Below are 9,942 nucleotides of genomic sequence, written 5' to 3'. Positions count from 1 at the left end.
TGTGTCCTGGAGGCCCCAGATTCCTACACCAGTAGAGTTTCCAGGTGGAGGCTGCCTGTCTGCCAGAGGCTCCAAATATAGACTGATTCTCACAGAGACTTGTGCCATCTTCCATTTGCCAGGAGTTCAGTAGGGGCTGGGCCTCCTGTTAGGTGATGGGAAGCCAAAGAGACAAGGGTTTTTTCTTCACCACTGGAGGGATTGAGCACTATGTACCTGTGCACAGGATTCCATTGGACTTTCCCTGGGAAGCAGGACTCTGAATTGGGTTGGGTTATATCAGCCATCCCTACCGGCAGAAAGATGATAACACATTAGGGCAGTTGAGATTGAGGCCTCTAACTTGACAACAGAGAGAACATCATGTGTGTAATGAAAACCCGTTACATCAGAGGTTGACCTAACTCCTTATACCCCCTCTGGTGGCAAATGATTGGCAGTGTGTCCCACTAACACTACTCTACCTGCATCTCACTCTCATGTGGATGGTCCCCTCATATTTCTGGGGAAGCACAAGCCTATAACACAACAATTCTTAACACATTCTGATCTAGAAACAATAACTGGTTCTTGAATTCTTCCAATTACCTCATTGAGTTAGCTTCTCTCCACTACTGTGACAATGCATGAAAACTATGAGTTGTATGGCTCTCTTATGACCCCATCCTGTAATTAAGACTTAAGAAATGGGAAAGGTGCAAGATTTTATCCTACTTGCAAGTAAAGAAATTAGGCTCCAGTATCATGAATACTTGTTGGAAACCTAAGACTCCTGAGATGAAGACAAAAGGCATTATTGTTCATATACAACAGGCAGCAAGAGCTTCATGTTTACATCTGTTCCACTTGCTACACTAGCCCCACGAGGGCCATGCGAAGAAGTCTAGGTAGATGCTGCACACACAGTAGATTCATGTCACAGCTGGAGAACTGTCAAGTTAAGAAATTCTAATCAGGGATCCCTGGGTGGCGCAGCGGTTTGGCGCCTGCCTTTGGCCCAGGGCGCGATCCTGGAGACCCGGGATCGAATCCCACATCGGGCTCCTGGTGCATGGAGCCTGCTTCTCCCTCTGCCTGTGTCTCTGCCTCTCTCTCTCTCTCTGTAACTATCATAAATAAATAAAAATAAAAAAAAAAAAAGAAATTCTAATCATTTCATGTCATGTCATTTCATTATTTTAAGTTTTTATTTTCATTCCAGTTAGTTAACACAGTGTATATTAGTTTCAGGTGTACAATATAGTAACTCATCACTTTCATACATCATCCGGTGCTCGTCACAACTGCACTCCTTATTCCCCATCACCTGTTTAACCCATGCCCCCTATACCCCTCTCCTCTGATAAGGATCAGATCATTCTCTATGATTAAGAGCCTGTTTTTGCTTTGTCTCTATATATTTCTTCCCTTTCTTTGTTTGTTTTGTTTCTTAAATTTCACATATGAGTAAAGTCATATGGTATTTGACTTTCTCTGACTTATTTTGCCTAGGATTATACTTTCTAGCTCCATTCATGTCATTGCAAATGGCAAGATTTCATTTTTTATGGCTGAATAATATTCCTGTGTGTGTGTGTGTGTGTGTGTGTGTGTACATCAGTCAGTGGATACTTGTGCTGTTTCCAGATCTTGGCTGTTGTGTATAATGCTGCTATAAACATAGGGGTCCATATATTCCTTTGCATTAGTGTTCTTATAGACTTTGAGTAAGTACATAGTAGTGTGATTGCTGGATCATTAGATAGTTCTATTTTTAACTTATTAGAGCACCTCCATGCTGTTTTCCATAATGACTACACTAGTTTATATTCCCACCAACAGTGCATGAGTGTTCCTTTTTCTCCACATCCTTGCTAATGCCTGTTGAAGAAATCCCAGTCTTTTAAAATCCCAGTTAAGGGGTGCCTGGGCAGTTTAGTGGGTTAAACAGATGCCTCAGGTCATGATCTCAGGGTCCTGGGATTGAGCTCTGCATCAGGCTCCCTGCTCAGCAGGGAGTCTGCTTCTCTCTTTCTCTCTCTGCCTCCCCTCACTAGCTCATGCTGCTCTGCTCCCTCTTGCTCTCTCTCAAATAAATAAGTAATCTTTAGGAATAAAATTCCAGTTAACAATGCAACTTTTGTCATTAAGGTACTCATTTTTTTTTTTTAATACTGGTCAGGGGCGAATCGGCTCTAATCCTGAGAGAGACACTATTACCCTTTTCAGAGGCTCTTCAAAGAGAGTCCAGAACAGAGACTTATATAAAATGTGAACAAACTGGGATGCCTGGGTGGCTCAGTGGTTGAGCGTCTGCCTTCAGCTCAGGGTGTGATCCTGGAATCCAGGATCTAGTTCCACATCGGGCTCCCTGCAGGGAGCCTGCTTCTCCCTCTGCCTATGTCTCTGCCTCTGTGTGTCTATCATGAATAAATAAATAAAATCTTTTTTAAAATGTGACCAAGTTTGCTATGACCATGGAGAATTGTTTCTTAATAAGGTGCATCTTCCTCTTTCAAATGTGGGAATAAGAGAGTCTGCTGAAGATGTTAGATATTGAGACTTCCCTTGGTTATGTGGTGTTGGACTATGAAAGATGAAAGGAACAGGAAGGCACACACATTTACCAGGAGTCTCATGGGAAAGACAGAGCCAAGGCCAGTGATGTCAATCTTGTGAGCAGTGAGAGGTGAAAACAAATGAAAAGAAGGAATAATACCACATTTTTAGAATAAACTGAAGGTCATTAGTTTATTGGAAAGAATATTCAACTAACCACATACAGAATAAATAAATACTGAATGGTTGCTGATCTAAATTTTGAAGCTAAATAATAATAACACATTTTAGTGTTTTAGTGGGAATATATATAATATATATATATAATAACACATTGTAGTGTTTAGAATGGGAATATATTTCTGATACAGAACAATAATGATTATGTACAACAGGAAAAAGTCAGATCAATTAAATTAAAATTAAGAAACTTTTCATTAAAAGATAAATACACAGAAAGAGGGAGAAAGAGAGAAACCTAGAAGGAGGGAGAGAAGGGAGAAAGGGAGGGAGGGACAAGGAGAGAGAAACAAGAAAAACATAATACATAGCAGATACACAGACCTACAAATCCATAAAGAAAAAAAGAAACGCAACAGAACAGGGACAATGAACAAAATACATATACATCAAAAAGCGGTTACCTTCTGTCTAGTAAACATGAGAAAAAAATCCAAAGTTCCTTGGTAATTAAAGAAATGGAAATAAAATCTCTACTTAGGGGGTACCTGAGTGGCTCATTCAGTTGACCTTCAGACTCTTGGTTTTGGCTGAGGTCATCATCTCAAGGTCTTGGGATTGAGCCCTACTTCCACCAGGCTCTGTGCTCAATGGGGAGTCTGCTTAAGATTCCCTCCCTCTGTTCTTTCCCCCATTCTCTCAAGTGTACATATTCTCTCTCTCTCTCAACTCTTAAAAAATAAATAAAATAAAATCATGACTTATTACATGACACACCAACCAGCAGGCTAAAGTGAAAATGAAATAAAATTACAAATGTTGGGGCAGCCCAGGTGGCTCAGCAGTTTAGTGTCGCCTTCAGCCCAGAGCCTGATCCTGGAGACCTGGGATTGAGTCCCACGTCGGGCTCCCTGCATGGAGCCTGCTTCTCCCTCTGCCTGTGTCTCTGCACCTCTATCTATCTATCTATCTATCTATCTATCTATCTATCTATCTATCATCTATCTATCATATATCTATCTCTCATGAATAAATAAATAAAATCTTTTTAAAAATTACAGTGTTGATGTTGACAAGGCTATGGATAAACTCCAAGTCTCACACTCTGCTGGTAGGTGGAAAAATCAGTACAAACTTTTCCCAGTCTATTTGGCTCTATGTCTTCAAATTAAGCAGATGTAAACCTGTGGCCCAGCAGTTACTCTACCCTCTCTCTGTAGCCAACAGACATTGTGTGTCATCAGAACATGTTCTAGAATTGGAATGTCAGCATTATCCCTAATAGCCATGAACTGAAAACCACCCACATGCTTATTAGCAGTGCAATGAGTGGCACCACTGTCCCCCTGGCATCACCATTATACCTGCCCCACATTTTGGCTGCTTTTCTCACTCCCTCTGCCTTTGAATCCATTCCTCCTCAGTAAAGCATGTTAGGCACTTCCAGTTAGCTCACAGCAAACCATCTTTTGATCTGTAGTTCAGTGGACCAACCAAACTGTTAGAGCCCTCTTCAACTCTGTCAACTGTGAGATTAAATGCAGAATCAATCTCTGCTTAGTGAGCAGAGATCGATGAATTCATCCTTACTCAACTTTATGTTCCTTCCACTATTATCCCATAGCCATAATATTCCCACCCATGTCCCCAGGATTTCCGATTGTCTAAATTAGAAAACTCAAGTAGCTTTTTGAAGGGTAGTGCACCTCCTCTTTGGTCACACTTTGTACCTCACCTTTAGGATCCTGCTATGATTTGAGCCTAATTATAGGCCTAGAGGCAAAGAAGGGGGTGGGGATAGGTCTTGAGAAGAAGCAGAATCTATGACATGGCAACTGCTTTGGGGCTGGGGGGCAGTGGGCTTCCTCAGGTTATGCATGGTTAACCCCTTCAGACAAAATTGAAAAGCCAGTACCACTGTGGGTGAGGCTGTCCCTCTGCTGAACGTGAGAGGCCACTTGCACTGGTAAGGAAGACTAATCAGAATTTAGGGTTTTGGTGTCCCCAGCTTCATCAGGATCTTCCCACACACCTCATTCTGTGTCAGAGAATCCCATTCTTCCCAGTCAGTGCCCTCTCTGTAACAGAAGATCCCTGCAGGGCTGGGTGTACAGCTTGCCTTGTAGTTCAGACTGGTAGGTTGAACTTTTGCCTTTGTCTCTGGCAATCTCAGCCACGGCTATGGAGATGAGGGTCTCCTTTGGGGCACACACAGGTCTCTGGGTCACTTAAACAGAGCTTGAGCTGGAAATTCAAATCCCTGAGCTCATCCTTTTCTTTGACTTCTTTGTCCAGCAACATAAAGAGCAATCAGCCAATATTCCCATGTTGATTAGCTCTCCAAAAATGTTTGCAAGTATCAAATATATACTCACCCAAATATTTGACTCTTATACGTGGGTGATTAGGAGTGTCAGAGGAAGATCTTCTGCTTGGGCTAGCAGTCCTCTCTTTAGCATTTTAAAATCTAATCAGATTAGAAGGCCAATTCTAGAAACCCAAAACCAACTCAGAAAAACTCATCCTTAAAATTTTGTTTCTCTAAAGCCACTCTTGGTAACAGTGGAATGGTTAGTTGTTTGATATTCCTAAAATGGAATCCTATACAGCAATGCCAGTAGATGAGACACAACAATATGCAACCACACACACACACAAAAAAACATAAGAAATGAAAAAGTCAAATACAAAAGAGTTCATGCTCTACTATTCCCTTTACATGGAATACCAAAGAGGCAAAAATAACATACGCTGGTAGAGGTCACAGCAGTGTTTACCCTACGAGTGATGACTGAGAGGGACCACAGATGGGGGCTTCCAGGGGTCTGATGATATTCTGTGCATTGATAAAAGTGCTGCATACAGAAAAATGTGATCAGTGTACACAGTTTCATTAATCTGAATACTGTATTGCTATACTATATCTGTATTTTTAAATTTAAAAAATACGTATCACCAATAAAAAACATGAGATAGTGTGAGTAGATTTATACAGAATGTCTTATATTGTCAAGAAGGAGTTTAAATGCATTAAATAAAAAGACTCTGCTTAGTTATCAAATCATACTGAAATTTCTAGGTTAACAAAACTAATAAGTACTAAGTATAAAACAGAGAAAAAAGGTCAAATATATACTTGTTTTTAAAAGTTTTTTCCAGGGGCACCTGGGTGGCTTGGGGGTTGAGCGTCTGCCTTCGGGTCAGGTTCTGATCCCAGGGTCCTGGAATTGAGTCCCACATTGGACTCCCCACGGGGAGCCTGCTTCTTCCTCTATGTCTCTGCCTCTCTCTGTGTGTCTCTCATGAATAAATAAATAAAATCTTTTAAAAAAATAAAAAATGAAAGTTTTTTCAAGACATGCAGGAATTGAGGTAGAAAATAAGAATAAAGTCAAAAGTAAGAATTGAAATAGAAAAGTGAAAATAGATTTTACTGAACTTAAACAATTTACCACAACCGTAGACATTTCAGGTAGCATAAACTTGAAGGTTTGTTCTTATTAGTAGTAGTAGTATTTTTAAAAATTTCTTAATGAACAGTTTTTCAGCATATTGATTGAGGGGAAACAATATAATTTACTTTATAAAGTATGAAGAAATCAGCAATGTGAAACACAAAAGAATTATCATGATTTATTGTGTGTGTATATATATATATATATATATATATATATATATATATATATATATATAAATTCTTGTGCCATAAAGAGAAACCCATAGCTTTAGCTCACATCAGAAATTTAAATTATTTACTACATATTAGATCAAAATAAAGAAGCAAAGGCTTATAGATGTATGTGTATACAGATGCATGTGTACACACATATGCAAAATATGAAGCTAATGCATGCTTTGCATCAGAGAGCTATATTTGATCTCCCCTAAAATTCAGGAAATATGAACTGTACTTCTTGGAAATCCAAATCTACATACTCTTTGTAAGCAGAATGGATTTATATCTTTTCCTTTCTTTGGCTGAGTGTTCCAGGTTTTATGGAAATCTCCTCCAGAAATGAACTTAATTACTTCAGAGGCATGAATGTGCCTGTTCTTGCCAATATGCCCAAGTCATCTTAACATAATAGAGAAAACTCTGCTTTCTCCAGATCTCAACACATGTCTAATTACATTATCAACATTCACTTGTCCTTAATATCAGCAGAAATATAGTTTTGTTTTTGTGCTTTCCTTTCCCCTGTTTCTCTTTAATTGGGCCATTTCTACATGAAAATATGATAAACATGCTCATCTCCCTTCATCACATCATATTTCAAACAAATCAGTGTCACTCTGTAAGGATATGACTTACCTACAAAACTTAAAACTGGCTCCCAGAGATGCTGCTGCCCAAGAATGGATGTTTCCTCCAGTCTACCCAGGCTATTCTGTATATAGTGGGGACATTATTTCTTAGTTAGAGGAATGACAAGACCATGCTCCAACTCATGTTCATGTACTTTTTCCTAAAATTTTTTTTTCTTTTTCCTAAAATTTAATGTCGGTTTCATTTCTTGGAGATTTATTGCATTAGATTGAAAGCCACACACTTGAAGACTTCTCTGTAACAGCCAGATTGTAACAAGACCTGATGTTTATTCTTGCACAAATTCTGAACTCCTTTTCTGGCAGTATTAAGAAAACTTCAATTATAAAAGTATTGACAAGATAATTCTGTTTCATTATGATTTTTTTAATTCTTATTTATTTATGATAGTCACACAGAGAGAGAGAGAGAGAGAGGCAGAGACATAGGCAGAGGGAGAAGCAGGCTCCATGCACCGGGAGCCCGACGTGGGATTCGATCCCGGGTCTCCAGGATCGCGCCCTGGGCCAAAGACAGGCGCCAAACCGCTGCGCCACCCAGGGATCCCTGTTTCATTATGATTTATTGTTTATTTTGTTTATTTTTATTTTTTTAATTTTTGTGTATTTTTTTATTGGAGTTTGATTTGCCAACATATAGTATAACAGCCAGGGCTCATCCCATCAAGTACTCCCCTCAGTGCCCATCACCAAGTCACCCCATCCCCTCACCCACCTCCCTTTCCACTACCCCTTGTTTGTTTCCCAGAGTTAGGAGTCTCTCATGCTTTGTCACCCTCTCTGATTTTTTCCCACTCATTTTCTCTCCTTTCCCCTATAATCCCTTTCACTATTTTTTCTATTCCCCGTATGAGTGAAACCATAATACCCTCCAGTTCCATCCACGTCGAAGCAAATGGTGAGTATTCATCATTTCTAATGGCTGAGTAATATTCCATGGTATATATATACCACATCTTCTTTATACATTCATCTTTCAGTGGTCACCGAGACTTCTTCCACAGTTTGACCACCGTGGACATTGCTGCTATAAACAGTGGGGTGCAGGTGTCTCAGCTTTTCACTGATTTATTGTTTATTTTGAAGAGGATGTGAGCAAGTCCTGTTTACTGTTGTCTTGGACTCATAATTTTATTTAGGATCTTGAGGGCGATGAATGAATTGGCAACTAGACATTGTAGAAATGCATACAGTTTACATATTTCTCATCAGATGAGGGGATTTTATATCCCCTGTCCAAGCAAAGCAGAGCCTGGGTACCTTGGAGTCATGGCTCATGAGCAGAAAGGGGCCGACAGTTGGGAAACACACAGTCATGACTGCAGTAATATTCATGAGGATCCAATTGGGATTATCAAAAAGAGCCAAAACAACTTGAAAGATGGAGGAGAGGGTGTAAAAACAGACAAAGGTGCTCAACAAGAAAAGATGGTTTTGGTGGTTCTGGACTCAGGGGAGGACCTAGAGGAGACATTGGTTCTTCGTATGTGTTAGACCTGCTTCTTGTGCCTGTACAGGATAAAAACCATGCAGCAGCTGGCCCAGAGCATGAGCCTCAAACACAGTATATCAGGGAATGATAACAATGCTGCATGCCAGGAGTCTGTGGTTTTGTCATGACGAACCGAAGAACAGTATCCAAAGTTTTTCTCATTTGTGATGTTTTTGGTACTCAACGTGCCAGTTACATACATAGGAAAAATGACATTTACCAGCATTTGCAGCATCCAACACAGGAAAATAGAAGGGACAATGTACTTGGGAGCTTTCACTTTAAGCTCTGCCCACCAGGTTCTGGGGCTGATTGTGATGGCCTGGTAGATGCTCAGGATGCAGGTGCTACTAATGGATACTCCCCTCCCCACTCTGTGAAGAAACAAGAGAAGTTTGCATTCAAAATCACTGCAGCTGTTTCCACCCAAATGCTGCCATGGTCTGGGGACTCCTTCACAGAGCAAGGCTAAGAAGTTGGCCACAGTCAGGTGCTTGTGAATGAAATCTGTGGACCTCAAATTGTAGTCAGTGAAGGAAAGGAGGATGTAATGACAATAAGAGAGAAATTCCCCAGGATGCCAACCATCATCTGTCTTAAGAAGATCAGTCCTATTGCCAGATCCCTGGTGGCCATTCTCTCTGTTTCCAGTCACTGAGAGCTGCTTCCTGAGCTAGAATGTCCTGCATGGGAAGAGGAGGCATAGGCCACATGTATCATGTCAGCTGAAATCCAATATGTTCCCCTTTCCACTCGTTCCCCCTTGAAACACCGACTTAATGTTTTCTTTTCAGAACATCTTTCTAAGGGCTGAATGTAGAACTTTTAATGAGCCCATGTAAAATCTCTCCTGTGAAGGCACTCATGTGAGAACTTCTTCACGTTTCACAAATATTTTTAATACTTTCTTTTTTTTAAGATTTTATTTTATTTACTCATGAGAGATACAGAGCGAGAGAGAGAGAGAGAGAGAGGCAGAGACACAGGCAGAGGGAGAAGCGGCTCCATGCAGGGAGCCTGATGTGGCACTCGATCCTGGATCTCCAGGATCACGCTATGGGCTGCAGGTGGCGCTAAACCGCTGCACCACCGGGGCTGCCCACGTTTCACAATTCTATGAGGCCAGCACTATTGTGGTTTTAACTAAGAGATGAAGAGAGCAGACACACAAGAAATTAAGTATTTGTCCACATCTGCTCCTTTAGGCTGTGTGGGGACTGAGAACTGGCTGAGCTGGAAATGGTGATAGTGGCCGTGGTCTGCTAGAAAGCTAGTTAGCTGTGTTCATCAAATAATCCAGATCCATAGTTGGTTTTGTTTTGCCACCTTGAGGTTGACTGTACAGTGGTGGTACTCTATGATTTTCATTACAACCAGTTTCCATTAATTTCTAAGATTTATTTCAC

General features: G+C 40.6%; 1 pseudogene; it reads right to left on the bottom strand.

Moving 5' to 3' along the window:
- Window positions 1–8,238: 8,238 nt before the first annotated feature.
- Window positions 8,239–9,172, bottom strand: LOC140600923 (vomeronasal type-1 receptor 4-like; annotated as a pseudogene).
- Window positions 9,173–9,942: the final 770 nt, after the last annotated feature.

This window comes from Canis lupus, chromosome 1 (assembly GCF_048164855.1).
Source record: "Canis lupus baileyi chromosome 1, mCanLup2.hap1, whole genome shotgun sequence".
Lineage (NCBI taxonomy): Eukaryota > Metazoa > Chordata > Mammalia > Carnivora > Canidae > Canis > Canis lupus.
Note: the sequence above shows the minus strand (reverse complement) of the source record. Positions and strands in the feature narration are given on the sequence as shown.